The sequence below is a fragment of the Mobula hypostoma genome, chromosome 5, assembly GCF_963921235.1.
Source record: "Mobula hypostoma chromosome 5, sMobHyp1.1, whole genome shotgun sequence".
Taxonomy (NCBI): Eukaryota; Metazoa; Chordata; class Chondrichthyes; order Myliobatiformes; family Myliobatidae; genus Mobula; species Mobula hypostoma.
Window position 1 is genome coordinate 129,214,381 of NC_086101.1, and position 18,128 is coordinate 129,232,508.

Consider the following 18,128-nt stretch of genomic DNA (forward strand, 5'->3'; position numbering starts at 1 on the left):
TTGTAAATATACTTTCTTTATAATTGTATGCAGTATACGATCTGTTATGTCTTGCTGACAAATAATTGCATGGGGGCAGTGCTTACACAGTATTCGCACAGATCAGGGTTTGGATGATCGAGATTTCCCAGTTTTTGTGGGACGTAAGTCATACTGACCCTAGACATACAGAATTTGAGAATGGTGGTTTTCTCACCACTGAGTCAAGTGGCTATTAGTAAGGGTCTAACATGCTGTGTATGTTTCGACGCCCAGTAAAAAGGGGTTTCACTGGTGAGAAGATTTGTTTGGACATTCCATCCGGAGAGCTCCTCTCATTTAAGTTTTGTTGTTATACCCTACTGAGATGAGCTAGCTCCACCCTTATTTATTTATTTATGGAGATCAGTGAGGCATAGGCCCTTCTGGCCCTTCGAGCCACGCTGTCCAGCAACCCCCGATTTAATCCCAGCCTAATCACAGGACAATTTACAATGACCAATTAACCTACCAACCAGTAAGTCTTGGGACTGTGGGAGGAAACTAGAGAACCTGAAGGAAACCCACGCAGTCGTGGGGAGAACATGCAAACTCCTTACAGGCAGTGGCAGGAATTGAATCTGTGTTACTTGCACTATAAAGGTTTGTATTAACCACTACACTACTGCAGTGTTCTGACTTAAAAAACTGAACTTCAGTCAAGGTTTTTTCTTCAATACGAAATTAACTTGGGAATCTGAATCTATTTGATACTTTATTAAGATATCCAAAGCCAACAGATAATTTCTGCCCTGGTATCAGTGACAGGATCTGTTAATGGTAAACTCATCAATGCATTTCAATAAATATTGTGTCATATAATTTTGTCTTGTTAAACTAGGCGTTAGTACTTACTCCCATACATCCTGTGGTAATGGCATGTTCATTAGTCATGCAGCCCAGCGTAATGAACAGACGTAAAGTACTTGAAAAACTCAATAGGTCAGGCTACATATAGCGGATGAGAAATAGCATTAATGCTCTAGATCGGACAGAAGCTTTTGACCTAAAACATTAACAATGTTTCATTTTCCACAGATGCAATCTGACCTGAGTTCTTCCAGCATTTTCTGCTTTTATTTTCCACTTAGTGGCCACTTTATTATAAACCTGTACACTTGCTCATTAATGTAAACATCTAATACAGCTAATCATGTGGCAGCAATTCAATGCATAAAAGCATGCAGGCATGGTCAAGAGGTTCAGTAGTTTAGGTCAAATATCAGAAAGGGGAAGAAATGTAAACTAAATGACTCTAACTGTGGAATGATTGTTGGTGGCAGATGGGGTGCTTCGAGTATCTCAGTAACTGCTGATCACCAGGGAACTTCACGTACAACAGTCTCTAGAGTTTACAGAGAATGGTGCAAAAAAACAATAAAACATCCTGTGAGCAGCAGTTCCATGGGCAAAAATGCCTTGTTAATGGCAGAAGACAGAGGAGAATGACCAGACCATGGCAGTAGTTTAAATAATGAGTTGTTACAACAAAGGTGTGGAGAATATCTGTATGCACAGCATATTGAACCTTGAAGAGGATGGGTAACAGCAGCAGAAGACTACACCAGGGTCCACTCCTGTACCTAATAAAGTGGTCGCTGAGTGTAGATTTACAGCATCTGCAGTTTTTTAGATTTGTAACAACCCTGTGTAAATTCTGTTTGGCCACAGGTAATATTGGGAGTCATAGAATTAGTCTTTGAGGGGTAAGCTAAGAAAATGAAAGAATACTGGGTAGACATGGGTAACACAAACTTCTGTGGGGCTTTTGACAAGGTGTCACATGCAATCTGGTTGAGAAGATTAAGGTTCAAGGGATCAAAGACATGTTGGTAAACTGGATTCAGAATTGGCATGGTGATAGGATGCAGGTGTCTATTTATCCTGACTGGAAGTTTTTAAGAAAGCATAGATCATGGAGATCGGTGGTGGGGGCATTGTGGTTTGTAATACCTGTAAATGATTTAGTTGAAAGTGTAGGTGGTTTGATTAATAATTGCAGGCAACATGAAAACTGATGAAGTCATGGAGAGTGAAGAAGATATTTAAGGTTGCAGTAAAGCATGTACCGGCTAGAAAAATGGGCAGAGTAGTGGCAAGTGGAACTTAATCCAGGCAGTTTAATATAACACCCATGAGAAATCAAATTCTGTTAGAAGATATTGTGTAAACGGCAGGGACCTTACGGTCATTAATACCCAGAGGGACTTGAGGTATAAGTCCATAGCTCTCTGAAATTGGTGTCACAGATAGAGAAGGTCACGAGCAAGGTATTTGCTATGCTTGCCTTCATAAACTGGGACGTTGTGTATAAGAATTTGGATGTCATGTTGCAACTGTACAAAACAATAGTTAGATCACACTTGGAATGTTGCGTACAGGTCTGGTCACCACACTATTGCTAGAATGTGATGGGTGGTAGAGAGAGTGCAGAAGAGTTTCACCATGGTGTCACCCAGAAAAGAGGGCTGTAGCTATAAGCGGAAATTGATTAGACTGGGTTTGTTATTACTCAAAGCTGGGAAGGCTAAGGGATGAGCTTATGGAGGTTTATGAGATTAAGAGGGGCAAAGATAAATTAGATAGTTTATTTTTCCTGAGCATGGGCATCTAGCACTAAAGGACATATGGTTAAAGTGAGGGGGAGAAATTTAAAGGAGGTAGCATTATGTCAATGTTAAACATTTGGGCTGAGAGTGCCCATTTCTGTGCTGCGATTCCAATTGTATTTGTTCAATATGAATGGAAAGCGAGCTAGTAACCATTTACTGATACCAGCTGTAAGAGAGATATTAAAAGGGCATGATGAAGTATTCCACAAAGTCCTTTCCCTGGTGTCAACTTCAAATTAAATTCTGTCATTTTTATTGTCTTGCGTATCAACCTTACAGAATATTACTTTCACTATGTTATCCCCCAAGGAAGTGAATGAACAGGAAACAGAAGAAAACCATTTAGTCCCCCAAGGATAATAGATGAACATGATAACAAAGTGTGCTCATTTCAAGGTCCAACTGACAGCAATTTGGGCTTCCAAGTTCAAAGTAAATTTATTATCAAAGTAGGTATATAGAAAACCTTGAGATTCCTCTTCTTGCATGCAGCCAGAAAACTAAGAAAAACAATAAAATCCATAAGAAAAGCCCACACAACAAAAGACTAACAAATATCCAATGTGCAAAAAAAAAGCAAATCATGCAAACAATAAAATAAGTAAGCAAATAATGCACAGAACATGAACCACAGAGTCCCGACAGAGAGTCCACATCCACAGAGCCAGTTTGGCGCTGAGCTGAGTGAAGCTGGTCCAGCAGCCCAGTGGCTGCAGGCCACCACTGCAGTGTCAGTTCACCACTAAGGATTGTGAAGCCAGTCCAGGAGTCCGATGGCTGCTGAGCATGACTACTTCCGAAACTGCTGGCGTGGACCGACGATTTCTGCACTGCCTACCCGATGGTAATAGCAAGAAGAGAGGGAGATGGTTCAAACTCAGGCATATTGGAGGGGCTCAGGTGTGGCACGTTGGCTGATATGGAGAAGTGAGCTGAACGCCAGTTTATCCTCCACCCTTGGACTTGATACCTTAATCTTTTTAGTCCTGCTCGGTGCATCAATACATCCCTCTCAGATGTATGTCATCACATGATAACAGCTGAGATTATCTGTCTGCAATAACTTGAAACTTTCCATTATGTTCTGTACCAAGCTCAAATGAGAAAGGCAGAAGAAATCTTGCAATTCTTTTGCGTGTTTGATAACCCGGGTATATCCTTAAGTGTTTTGCAGCTAGTAGAGTGGTTTTGAAATATGGTTACTGTTAAATGGTAAATCACAATGATCAGAAGGGCATTAAATCTCATATATTTCTTACTGACAACCTCAGTAGGGCTGAGTGTCATCACTTCAAGATGCTGTGAACAAGCTATGAAAAAGAATGAAGAATTCTATGCATATCAAATAGGGATGCTTATGGGCTAGAATTTATGGTCACCAGCTTTCTCTTCCCACCACTGATTCCCAAATTAAGTTCATGCTGATTGAACACTTTGTAGTAGGAAGCTGATAAGAACACTCATGATGACACCTTTCTCACCGAAAGAGCCTCGTGTAAGGAGAAGGCAAACAGGACTCACTTACAGAAGTGTTTAATATTGATAGACTTGGCCAACAATGACAACCAGTAAAGCTTTCTGCTGAATGACTCAGATTTCAAACTCTCTTCTAAGCTATAATTTCTAAGTTATACTGACTGTTCTGTTGTATATCTTACTGTACATACTATTTATTACAAATTACTATAATTTGTGCATTGCACATTCACTTGAAGATATAAAGATTTTTACTCCTCACGTATGTGAATGATGTAAGAAATGAAGTCAATTCAATTCAAAACATTTTTTAAAAATTCACAGAAGTTTTAAAAGCATTCTAACATAAAGAAGGGAGATTGAAAATCTGGCTGAGTGATGCCATAACAACAGCCCTTTACTCAATCTCTGCAAGACCAAGAGGCTGATCAATGACTTCAGGAGGAAACCAGGGGTTCATGAGCCAGCCCTCATCAGAGGATCAGAGGTGGAAAGGATCAGCAACTTTAGATTCCTCGGTAATACGAAATCTGCAGATGCTGGAAATTCAAGCAACACACACAAAAAGTGCTGGTGAACACAGCATGCCAGGCAGCATCTGTAGGAAGAGGTACAGTCGACGTCCTGATAAAGGGTCTCAGCCCGAAACGTCGACTGTACCTCTTCCTATAGATGCTGCCTGGCCTGCTGCGTTCACCAGCAATTTTTGTGTGTATTGCTTAGGTTCCTCAGTGATATCTTTTCAAAGGACCTATCCAATGCCCAGCACTTAAAGGCAATTACAAAGAAAGTATGGCAGGGCTTCTGCTTCCTTAGGATTTTGAGAAGATTCAGGACGACATTTAACACTTTGACTATCTTCTATACATCTGTATCAATGATCTGGATGATAATGTGGTAAATTGAATGAGAAAATTTGCTGATGATACAAAGATTGGAGGAGCAGTGGACAGTGAGGAAGGTTTTCAGAACCTGTAGAGGAACTTGGACCAGCTGGAAAAATGGGCTGAAAAGTGGCGGATGGAGTTTAATACAGACAAGGGTGAGGTATTGCACTTCGGAAGGACAAACCAAGATAGGACATACAAGGTAAATGGTAGGGCACTGAGGAGTGCAGTAGAACAGAGGGATCTGGGAATACAGAAACAAAATTCCCTAAAAGTTGCATCACAGGTAGATAGGGTCGTAAAGAGAGCTGTTAGTTCATTGGCCTTTATTAATCAAAGTATTGAGTATAGGGGTTGGAATCTTATGGTGAAGTTGTATAAGATACTGGTGAGGCCGAATTTGGAGTATTGTGTGCAGTTTTGGTCACCTAATCACAGGAAGGATATAAATAAGGTTGAAAGAGTGCCGAGAAGGTTTACAAGGATGTTGCCGAGACTTAGAAACTGAGCTACAGAGAAAGGTTGAATAGGTTAGGACTTTATTCCCTGGAGCGTAGAATAATGAGGGGAGATTTGATAGAGGTATATAAAATTATGATGGGTATAGATAGAGTGAATGCAAGCAGGCTTTTTCTACAGAGGCTAGGGAAAAAAAAAACAACGGACATGGGTTAAGGGTGAAGGGAGAAAAGTTTAAAGGGAACATTTGGGGGGGGTTCTTCACACAGAGAGTGGTGAGAGTGTGGAATGAGCTGCCAGATAAAGTGGTAAATGTGGGCTCACTTTTAACACTTAAGAAAAACTTGGACAAGTACATGGATGAGAGGTGTATGGAGGGATATGGTCCAGGTGCAGGTCAGTGGAACTAGGCAGAAAAATGGTTCGGCTTAGCCAAGATGTTTCTATGGTTTCTATCTGTAGTGGAGGGTATATTGACTGGCCGTATCACAGCCTGGAATGAAAAACACAATGCCCTTGAACAGAAAATCTTACAAAAGGTAGTGGATACAGCCCAGTGCACTGCATGTAAAGTCCTCAACACCAATGAGCACGTCTACATGGTGTGATGTCACAGGAAAGTAGCTTCTATCATCAGGGACCCCCACCACCCCAGTCATGTTCTCTTCTTGTTGCTGCCATTGGGGTAAAATAGTATGGGAGCCTCAGGACTCACACCACCAGGTTCAGGACCAGTAACTACTCCTCATCCATCAGGCTCTTGAACTAACGGGGATAACTTCACTCTACTTCACTTGCCCCATCACTGAAATGTTCCCACAACCTACGGACTCACATTCAAGGATTCTTCATCTCATGTTCTCGATATTTATGTATTTGCATAGTTTGTTGTCTTTTGCACACTGGTTGAATGCCAAGTCCGTGCAGTCTTTCACTGATTATATTATGGTTATTGGATTTATTGAGTATGCACACGAGAAAATGAAACTGAGGGTTGTATATGGTAACATACAATATATGTACTTTGATAATAAATTTACTTTGAATTGTGAACTTCAACATTTCAAAAAATATCAAAGAACTAAAACAAAGCAAACAATATTTATTTCTTAAAAATAAAAATAAAACACATTAAATAAATCAACTGGCACTCAGCAAAGTCCCTTGTAGTCATTCCCCTCCACTGAAATGAAGCTGTCCAGTCCAATTCTGGCACAGGATTTTGGTCCATTTTCTCCTCCTTCATGGATGAAAATGCCCTGTCAGATCCATAAACTTTGCATGAATAATCCATGTAAGAGCTCCATAATTAATCTGAAAATGGCTAGTTAATCTGTTTATGTTTTTTTGTTTGTTTGTTTGTTTGTAGGAATTATATTGGTCAGGATTTCATGGTTAACTCCCCTACACTATTTTGTAATCATGCAATGAGGTATTTTAAATCTCCTTGTCAGGGTAAACAAAGCCTCTTAAATCTGAAAGATTATACATTTGAGCTCACTGTCCTCTTTCAATACTGTACTTGAGCACCAGCCCAGATTTTTGTGCTGTGGTCTCTGCAATGGGATTAGAAATTGTAACCTTTTGACCCTGATTTAAAATGGAGCCATGTATTCAGTCATGCTGAAGTATTAATGTCCATTGATTTAAAACCAGCAGCCCTGATTGTTTTGTTTTCTTGAAATCAATAATCTGATTAGTTGCAGATTAACGAGGCTTTTGTTTTCCTTTGGTCTACTAAGGGCTCTGACAGTGAGGTGAACAGAGGCAGACATGAGGATATCTTGTAGATAATGATAAGCCTTTCAATTTTAGATACATTTAAAAAGCTACAAGTATTGAGTGAATATTCTTTCATTTGTAGAGGAGTTTAAGGTGTGTGATGTCTCGAGCTTGATCCCTAAAGATAGCCTTGTTTCAATGTAAAGATTTCCTGTACCTCACTGTCTCGAGAGAAGCAGCTCTTTCCCGCAAGTGACCTGCAGTATATTAACAGGAATCTGATCTACACAGTATGACTCAGAGATTAAACTAATGGGAAATTAACTGGTAATTCTTAGAGATGGAATACAATATTTCAGTAAATGGACAATAAAGCACATTATGAATTTCTGTACTTCCAGAAGAGGGGCATTAGTGTTGAAAGTACCATGGCTTATCTAAGGACATGTTCACTCTGTGCCAGAGTTGCATAGAATTGGGTTGATTTGAATTCTGACATAAAGAAGTTGCTGGGTTTGGATGAGGTTGAGAGAGGCAGAGGGTTTGGGGGAAAGAGTGTGCAATTTGAGCAATTGAATCAGGGTTGATTGCTCATAGTAGCATATACTGAGTAGTGAGATGTGGGAGTACTGAAATTGTATATCTCCCAATAAAGGAACAAACTTTGCATTTGTAGAACCACTTTAATGTGCAGGTATGTTCCTAAACGCATAATTGAGTTTTAGCAAGAGGTGTAAGTGGATATTAGAGCAGATATTAGGGTAGGTTTAGGTATACAGAAAACCTCTGAACACTGAGGAAGACACCTCGGTGGCAGAAGGGAATGGCTCCTAAAGCAGTGAGGATGCTTATGTTGGATCAGGACAAAATCACAGTGACCCCAGGAGAATGAAGACACGCAATAATGGGAAACAGAAAGAACAGTTACAGAACATATTAATGGCAAAAACTTATTTTCCAGTTGAAAGCCACTGCAATCATGATTGACCTGTTTTTCAATTAATTTCACTTTAATAGAATTAAGAGTACAGCTAATCTTCCTGATGTTATTTCCTTCCACTCCCAGTGGGAAATTCTTCTATTACAATATGATTGAATTCACCAATATTTTAATGTATGCCTCTATCTCTTTTTGAGCAATGACCACCAGCCCGCCCCACCCCGTGAGCACTACATATTGATCTATTGTCTGTGCACGTGCTGCTCTCTACACACGTGTTTTGTTCTCTCTCTCTGCAGTGTGAATACACCAGTTAAAGCCATCTCCTGCATGCATGCTTTTATTTAATTGATATGTTGTGCACAGACACAACAAATTGGTGATGAGGACAAATGTCAGAGACTATCACCGACTGTATCGACAGACATTTACGGGATGAAACAGTGAGAGTTAAACAGCACAAGAAAGTCGAAGGAATGCGTGAATAACAGTGAAAGACGTGCTGAATTTAAAGTGAAAGTAACTTGCTGATGGCATCAGTCTGGAAAGTTGACGAATTTGATAGTACTAATGAAGCCTGGGAGTTCTCTATTGAGAGGGTTGAACTGTATTGTAAAGGGATCAACATGGAGGAGCAAGAGAAAGCCCCTACACTTCCTAGCTTAATGGGTGCAAGGATGCATAGGCTCTTACATAACCTAGTAACCCCTGAAAAACCAGCAAGCAAGACGTTTGATGAAATTGTTACAACTTTACAAAACCACTTGAGCCCTAAACTGCTGGTAATGGCTGACAGATTTAAATTTTACAAAAGGACCCAATCAAAAGATAAAAGCCTTTCTGAATACATTGCAGAACTATGCAAACTTTCCCAGCACTGTGACGAGGGAGATGGACTTTCTGATGCATTAAGGGACAAGCTTGTATGTGGCATACATAGTCAAAGCACTCAAACAAGCCTTCTAGCAGAAACAGACCTAACCTTAGAATGGGGTTTGACCATTGCAATACCATTAGAGACTGCAGCAAAGGATGCAGCAGAACTACTGAAAAGGAGGTTAGACTGTGAAATGCATGAATTGTTCCTGAATGGTGCAAAATGCCAGAGATGTTATCGATGTGGCAAAATTGCCCATGATGCAAATGACTGTTGGTTCAAAGAAAAAGTCTGCAAGAAAGTGTCACATACAAGGTCACAAAGAGAGAATGGGTGAGGCAGTCAAAAAGCACAACCAACTGAAAAATCTCAAACACAAAACTAAGCAAAAGCACAAAGTTATCAAATATAAAACAGAATCAGGCAACATAGAGTCTGACAAAGGTGAACTGTCATGCCTAGAACTGCATAGTGTAACTGAAGCAGATCACAAAATCATCTGGATCATAATAGATGTGTCTGGTGTGAAACTGAAAATGGAGCTGGATACAGGGTCAGCTTTGTCCATAATTCCAGAGGCTGTCTACAACAGACTGTTTTCTAAGATACCATTGCAGAAGACCTCAGTGATGCTAAAGATTTACACAGGCAAAAAAATGTCTCCCAAAGCGAAACTGAAAGTAAGTGTGATGTATGGAGCCCAAACACAACAGTTACAGCTTTATTTATTGAGAAGTGGAGGGCCAGCACTTTTCAGACATGAATGGTTGAGAAAAATCCAACTTGACTGGCACTCAATCAAGGCTCTCAATATGGCATCAACAGGCAATGGGGGCCCAAATGGTACTACCAAACAAAGACTGGCACAGCTGCTTATTGCTAATCAGAAAGTGTTTGAGAAGAAAATAGATAAACAGATCGAGGACATGGCCTAAAGCTGTTCGGGATGCCAAAAATTTCAAAATGCACCCCTACATGCAGCGTTACACCCATGGAGTGGCTGTTTTCACCATAACAAAGAGTACATATTGACTTTGCTAGGCCATTCATGGACTCCATGTTCCTGATTGCTATAGATGTTCATTCAAGGTGGATGGAGGTTATACCAATAAAATCAACCACCTCAGCAAAGACTGTCTCTGCCCTGAGGTCTGTCTTCAGCAGAAATGGCTTTCCAGAACAAATTGTGAGTAACATCGGACCACAATACATGTCAGAAGAATTCTGACAGTTCATGAAGAAAAATGGCATCAGACATTTCAAGTCAGCTCCTCACCACCCAGCAACAAATAGGTTTAGCTGAAAGGTTTATCCAAACCTTCAAGAAGTCCATTAAGGCAATGGATAAGGAGGACATTTCCCTACAGCACAAGGTAGAAAACTTCCTTTTTGTGTATCGGAACTTCTTTCATGTGATGACAAATTAAACACTTGCAATGCTGTTCATGAGCCGGAATTTGAAACCTATGGAGGGAAGTGAAGAATAAACAATTTAGCCAGTTGCCAAGTGAATCAGCAAGGAGCTTTGAGTTTGGACAGGAAATCCTAGCCCATGATTACCGAGAAGACAAGTGGACACTCGGTAGGATAGCTACAAGAAATGGACCACTGATGTACACAGTGGGTGTTGGAGATCGGACATGGAGATGTCATGTGGACCAAATACTGGAAGCTCAACCGAAGAACATACCTGAGTCAACTGCATCCAACAAGGCAAATACATTATAGTCACCGGACTTGCCTCTGAGTATTGATCATGTCATTGACAGCAACGTGACACCGGAAATCAAGAACTTTATCTTAGACAAGACTTGTGCCAAATCGGATGCCATTCCACAGGTCCAAAGGCACTATACTGAAAGAAACAAAGTGACACCTAAAACACTGAACCTTTAGAACTGTTTAGTTAGTTAAGGACTATTATTGTAAATGCATGTTTATATGGAATATGGGTTCATTAAAGGGAAATTGAATGTTTTGTACATTTATGTTGTATTAATCTAAAGGGAGAGAAAGTATAATGTATGGATCTATTTCTTTTAGAGCAATGACACCCCCCCAGCACAAGGTATTGTTCTGTTGTCTGCGCGTGTGCTGTTGTCTACGCATGCTCATTGTCTCTTGCTGCAATATAAATACACCAGTTAAAGCTGTCTCCTGTGTGCATGCTTTTAGTCAATTGACAGGTAGTTGTGCATAGACACAACAAATATTATTTTGAAAAACCTACAATGTCTACCATCTAGCAGGTCAAAGGCCATAGGAGCAACAGGTGACAATCTCGTGAGGTTTTTCATCCTAATACCCTGACTTTGAAATTTGTCACCATTCTTTCACCATCACCAGAACTGGAGCTGGAGTGGGGCTGTATCAGGCTGTACGTGGCACCAAAGTACCTGGGCACCAAGTGTTCCTGCATGTTGAGGTTACGGACGGTAGGTCTGGCTTCATTGCTTAACAACACTCCAAGGACGCTAACTGTTGTTTACAGAATTCTTCTTCCAAGCAAACACCTTTGAACTTCAGTACAAAAGGCAGTGGTCAGCACAGAATAGCCTGAAGATACTGCAGGATGTGGACTCTATGGATACTGTGTCATGAACTTTTGAGTAAACTGTCATCTGGCAGAATACCTCATCACCACAGCTGACCAACAAGCACCAAGATCTTGCTTGGCTTGGGGTTAAAGGTGCCGTTCAAGTCAGATGCTTTCTGTAAAAAAGTATCTGCCAAATGCATGCTGCCCTCAGGGTGGCTGCAGAGGGGAGGTCGTGGTCACCCACCTCTCTGCAGCTTGAACATTTGCGAAGAGGGTGTGGAGAAGGATGCAAGGGTCCTTGTCAAAATGTATCCTGAGCAACTGAGTAGCAGAGGATTCTCTGATCTATGAGCTGCTGCCAGGGTCACAGACTGAACAAGACATCATGAGCCACTGGAAGATTATATCAACCCGGTGAAAGACAATCTTTGCTCTGCCCGAAAATTGATGATCTTTCAGCACATTGAGAAGTCTGTAAGGGAATACTGCTGGCTGGCATATTCCAGGCTGCAGGAGAATGTGCTGACTGATGCACTGAAACACGGAGCAGCCGATGTTAAGGCTCTGTGGAAAAGGACCACATTCTATGCTCTTTTTGCTCCATCACATGCAAGAGCGAAGTCAGTTGGTGAATCTTGCTCAAACTCTGAAAGGCTGTTTCACCTTGGGAGTCACATGAGTGTAAATGGTGCTCTGGATCAAAAATGTGTGACTACTAAACATATTGACCATATGATACGAAGAATATAAAAAGTTTTGCAGTGGTTATTCCTTTGCATATTTATGCACTGTATGTAGATATATATATATAATGAACAAGTTTATTGTTTAAATTAAAAGATTATGTGATTCAGATAAATGGCTCTACATCACCTTCTCACCATCTTAGGGGCAGTAGGGCATGGGGGGCATGGACAGTAAATTTTGGGCTCGTTCACAGTACCAGCTCCCTTAAAAAATGAATTAATGAAAAGGACTTTCCTCCAGTCCCAACATTATTTCTTTCCACTCCCTGCTGGATTTTTAGTAATTGCTTTATCAGCTGTTTCAGTCAGTCTGTTCATTGCTAGAAGACACAGCAGTCTGCTCTTATGATTTTGACTTTTAAGAGCTTCAAAACAGTGGCTCACCTGTCTCCTGCTGCCCGCTGCTCCCAGTGGCAGGTCACATCTACCCACTGCTTTGTGACAGGCATTTTCTGGTGTGGGCTGCACCCTGCAGCGAACAGTAGATGCACCTTTTGCGCTCTAATGAGAACTGAGAGGAAAATCAGTCAGGCGGGTCAGATGGATCAGCACAATGGGACAGAGGATGCAGTATAAAGCACAAACAATGCAGACTTTAACATGTCTGATAGATGCAGTGTGCCCATCTCGGCTATATTGTTACTTAGCATTAAGTACGAAGCTGACTTGCAACAGAACCACCCCGTTACCCCCCCCCCCCACCACCCCCAACCCCAACAATTCCCCCATTACACAAGTGTTGACAACTATGATGTATTTCTTTCAAAATCACTGCCTGGACTCACTTTCTCAGAGTGAGGGGCTTGAAAGATTGGTAGTTTGTCATTCATTTTGAGAATAGTGCCTATGCTCAAGATTATGCCCCCTGTGTTCAGCCCATCAAGACCTCTTTATTTTTGCTGGAAAGCTTCTCCAGAGTTTTGTATCTCATTGTTCCAGCACAGTTTCTCTCTCCCTCCTTTCATTCATCTCCTTCTGTCCTTCCATCTATCTTCTGACAGACCAGCTGCAATTGGCAAGTCTTCAACACTCTATCTCAGTCAACACCACCATCACATTTATAGCTATCTATCGATTGATTGAGATACAGTGCAGAGTAAGCCTTTCCGGCCCTTCAGCCACACTGCCCAGCAATCCCCTGAGTTAATTCTAGTCTAATCACAGGACAATTTATAATGGCCAATTAACCTACCAAGCTATGTGAGAGGAAACCAGAGTACCCCAAGGACCTGGAGAAAACCCATGCGATCTCTGGGAGAATGTACAACCTCCTTACAGGCAACAGCAGCAATTCAACTAGGATCACTGGTACTGTAAAACATAAAACATTGTGCTAACCACTATGCTACTCTGCTGCCCCATCATTTTTATCATTTCTTTAATCATTTCTCTTTTCATGATGTCTATCTCCTCCCCTTCACTGCAACATAAAACATGCTCCATTTCCAACTTTAACCTGTTGTGATCAAAGGTTATCAAACTGAACCACTTAGTCTTTCTCTCTTTTTTAAAATTAATAAATGTAAACTTTGTTCTGTGCTACTGTCTCTACTCGAAAATGGGGCCTACTCAAAATGTAGATAGGTTTTGGCCCAGCGTCTGCAGCCAAAAACCCAGATTGCTGGCTGAATATTTTAACGCCAACACAGTTTATCTGTTTTGCAAGGGCAAGAATTCTGGTAACAGTGGCTGCCCTAGAGGCAGCTCAGGCACTGCTGGGTACCAAAGGGAATGTGTTTCCATTTAATTCTCAGTATGCAGATCAGCAATCTTCAAGGAAGTAAGAATCTAGTGAAGATCTTAAAGATGCACTTGCATCTCAGTTTGTACAAATCCACAAGGCTTCCTCATGCTTGGCTGGCTTGTCCAAAAGGAAACTAAAATCAGGAATGCATGGCACCGAGAGGCATAACTTTCAAACAAGTAGGCAAATCAACAAACTTGCCACCTTACCAATTCTATCATACAGGTGTACCATGACATACCTGGGATAAATCCCATATAAACCTGGGATTTATTCTGGTCCAAGTGCAAGCATCTAAGTTCAGTTGGAGCTCTAAACACTTGAAGCACACGTTCCCGAAGTATCATCTGGTGATGGTGGGCATTTTAAAGTAACTGTGAAACTTCACTATTCTGTCACATGCTGTTTGTATCAGTTATTTTAAACAATTCACGTGGGAAAGGTTCACACTCTCTGCTAATGCTGTGGATCACTGCCAACTAACTACAGTGTGAGGTCAAACGGCAGTGACACAGACACACTGACAGAGGATGTGGGCCTGCTCAGTCAGCTGGAATGTGGGACAAGGCATCATATTATTGGCGGCAGAAAGTTGCGCCTGTCTTTTGCTGGCTGTTCCCTTGAGCTGTGGTACCAGTGGCCTCACGGTAGATCAGCTTGTATCTGACCTTCATGCCTGTACGTAGGAATTAAAAAATTGGAAACAAGCTGAAGGATGAACACTGGTGTACTTGGCCACTAGCTACACTGCTGGACTCAGTGTAAGTGACGAGGTGGAGCGTGAGCCAATGTTTTACTCCATTTTGCCGATTAAGGTGACAAGGAAGATTGAAACGAATGCAGAGGATGAGTGCCGTCGGCCTTCCGATTGCTGGTGGGATCGTTCTGCTGCTGAAAAGTAAGCCTGTGTGGCCTATCGTGGCCAAAGTCTCTCTCTTTCAATTGATGCTGGTGGATGTTACTGAGATTCCTGCATTATGGATTTTAGACTATGGATTTTTTTTTCAGTTTTATATTGTGTGTTTTCATTCTCATTGATTTTGGGCAGGGGCGGGAGATTTGGGGATCGGTGTTCTTATTGTATTTCATGCAGGGGGAGTTGGATTTGGGGGTCAATGTTCTTGTGTTTTGTGTGGACCAGGGGGTCTGGGGGTTCGATACTCTTGTTCAATTTTTGTTAGTTTTCTTGTGTGCATAGAGGAGGTTTTGGGGGTCAATATGCTTGTGTTTTGGGCGGGGCAGGGAGTTGATAATCTTAATGCGTTTTTGTTAATTTTTTGGGGTGAGGAGGGCGGGATTTTGGGGTTGATGTTCTTGTGTTTCATGCAGGGGGGAAGATATTGGGGGGGGTTAATAATCATGTTGCCATTCTATTTTTGTGCAGTGGGGTGGGTTTGCTGTTTCTCTCTGAACTGACTTCCATGCCTTTTCTTGATTTTATGGCTATATGGAAAAGAAGAATCTCAGAGTTGTATACTTCCATAATAAATGAAACTTTGAACCTTTGAAGTGTCCCAAGCCAAGTGATTGAACACTTATCCACCCTCAGTGTTCCACACAAGGAATAAATGGTGTGTTTGGGAGTATCTACAGTAACTTATCATTTTTTTGTGTGTATTACACTGCACCTGTGCCTCAAAACAACAAAATTCACCTTATATGTCAGTGATATTAAACCTGACTCTGATTGTGATTCTGTTGCTCTCTGGCGGAATATATGATGACAGCATCAGTTCTAAGTTGATGCATGTGGGGACGCCATGGTAACATAACATAGTGGGGCAGAACACTATTGCTGCTTGGGGTGTCAGAGTTCAAAGTTCAGTTCAGGGGTAATCCGTAAAGAATCTGTACGTCCTCCCCATTGAATGCATTGGTGCTCCAGTTTCGCCCCACAGTCCAAATACGTACCAGTTAGTAGGTTAATTGGTCATTGTAAATTGTCCCATGATTAGGCTGACATTAACCAGGGGTTACTGCGATATGGTTCAAAGGGCTGGAAGAGCCTGTTTTGCATTGTATCTTGATAAAAATAAATAAATGAATGTTGATTAGGATATTGTGATAATCGCCCTATACAACACAAACAAAGGTAACATCCTCCAGACAGTTCACAAAACTACTTCTTTCACTTCTTTTAGTCTTCTTTTTCTTTCAATTGTGGTTCTGCTACTGTTGGAGCCTATGATCTACATTTGGTGGTATGTTTTCGGGCCAATCGTGCGATCTGGCACTTTGCTGTCTCTGAAGTTGTTTCATGAGGTGTGTGGCATCAAGGCCAAGAAGCCTGGAGATGGAGCACAAGCCGAGAATTGACTCCATTTCTCACCGATCTTGCTGATAAAGCACCAAGGAAGATTGAAAACATCGAGGTGAGGGAGTTTCAATGTCATCTACCAGCCTCTTACATATTGCGGACGAAGGAAGTTGTCTGCATGTGATGGTCTTTCTCTCCCTCTCTCTTTGTACTCCTGGAGGAAGGTCCTTGCCTTTGAATGGTCTCTCTCTCTCCCTTGATACTGTCAGAGGATTTGGGTCTTGGGCAAGGTTTAAACTACGTGGCTTGTAGATTGGACTCTAGTTCACGTTATGATGTGTTTCTGGTGGTCCCTTTTTTTTGTTGCTATTTTGGGCAATTTTGAATCAGGGCGGCCTGCAGGGAATGAACACTGAGCAGAACTAAGTCTACCTGGACTCTTACAATTTTGTGTTTTATATTATATGTTTATCTCTCATTTTCTTGTTGCCATTGCAGAATTTGTTTTTCTTTGTGTGTTGGGGGTTTGATGTCTATCTTTGAACAGGTTCCACAGTTTTCTTTCTTTGCTTTGTGGCTGACTGTGGAAAGATGAATCTCAGAGTTGTATACTGCATACATACTTTGATGTTAAATGTACTTTGAATCTTTGAATATCTTGATTTGAAGAACACCATTGACTGCAACATTCAGGCTTCCAGATTCATGGAGAAATACTGCAAGTCTCAGCACTTCCCTGCAAATGTTTCCCTGTATATTTTTAAGTTCCTACATACAATTTCCACATTCTGCATCTATTTCCACATCCTTAGCTTTTATTGATTTTTTTCTTTCTTCTGATGAGTCTTTCCATTTTCTGACCATTTTTAAACAAATTTATCAATATTTTTGTGAATAGTTTTTACATCCTGCACACTTTCCATATTCTGTACAGTCACCAAAATCTGTACATTATCAATATAATATTGCAGTCAGTGATGTACTTCAAATCAAGATATTCAAAGTCTATTTAAGATCAAAGTATGTATGCAGTATATAACCCTGAGATTCGTCTTTCCATAGTCAGCCACAATCAACAATCTGTGTATTTCCCATAATGAACACCTTATCTGTTGATATTATGGACATCAGCCATACTCTGACTATTAAAACTCAATGTTGCCTCAATAGTCTGCACTTAAATAACCTGCAGGCAATCAATGCCAACAGTATCATGCATATTATCCAGCACTGTGTCTATTATCAATATTATGTGCCATTCCCACATCGTATGTGGTTTCTACTTTTTATTACTTATTTATACCCTGAGCATTATATACATATTATGGACTCTGAACATGATCAATATTACTTGCATTATTCATGCCCTGTAAATTCAGAATCTCAGTTTCCAAGTAGAACATAGCCACAGACCAATTAAGCAAACTCCTGGAAGCTTACGAGAGGTAGCTTCATTCCTTTCTTGTCTGCTTTCGTGTTAATCTCTCCTGACTGAAATCTTTGTCAGTGATACGAGGTTAAGTGAAAGCTTTGAACATGAAAGGACCAGCTAATTAACTGCATGTTCACTATAGTCTTAACACAAGTATTTTTGTCCTTTTTGTGTTGGCAGTAGCTCAGCACTTCCAAGTCATGTTCTTGTACTTTCAAGTAGCACCCCAGGAATTTTGAGTGCAAGATCCCAGCCAGTATTGGAATTTAATCTGAGACACTATCTGATCTCTCAAATGGCCATAAAAAATTCCCAATACATGATTTTGAGGAACAGGACCTTTCTCCCCAGCCAATATTAATGCCATTTAGCACATTACTTTATGTGTGAACTTGCTTGCAAGTCAGCTGTGGCTGCTG

General features: G+C 40.9%; 1 protein-coding gene across 1 annotated transcript in view; it reads left to right on the top strand.

The window, feature by feature from the left end:
- The window catches only part of lingo2 (leucine rich repeat and Ig domain containing 2), a 798,988-nt gene that overhangs the window by 416,058 nt on the left and 364,802 nt on the right, over positions 1 to 18,128 (top strand). The window lies entirely within an intron of this gene.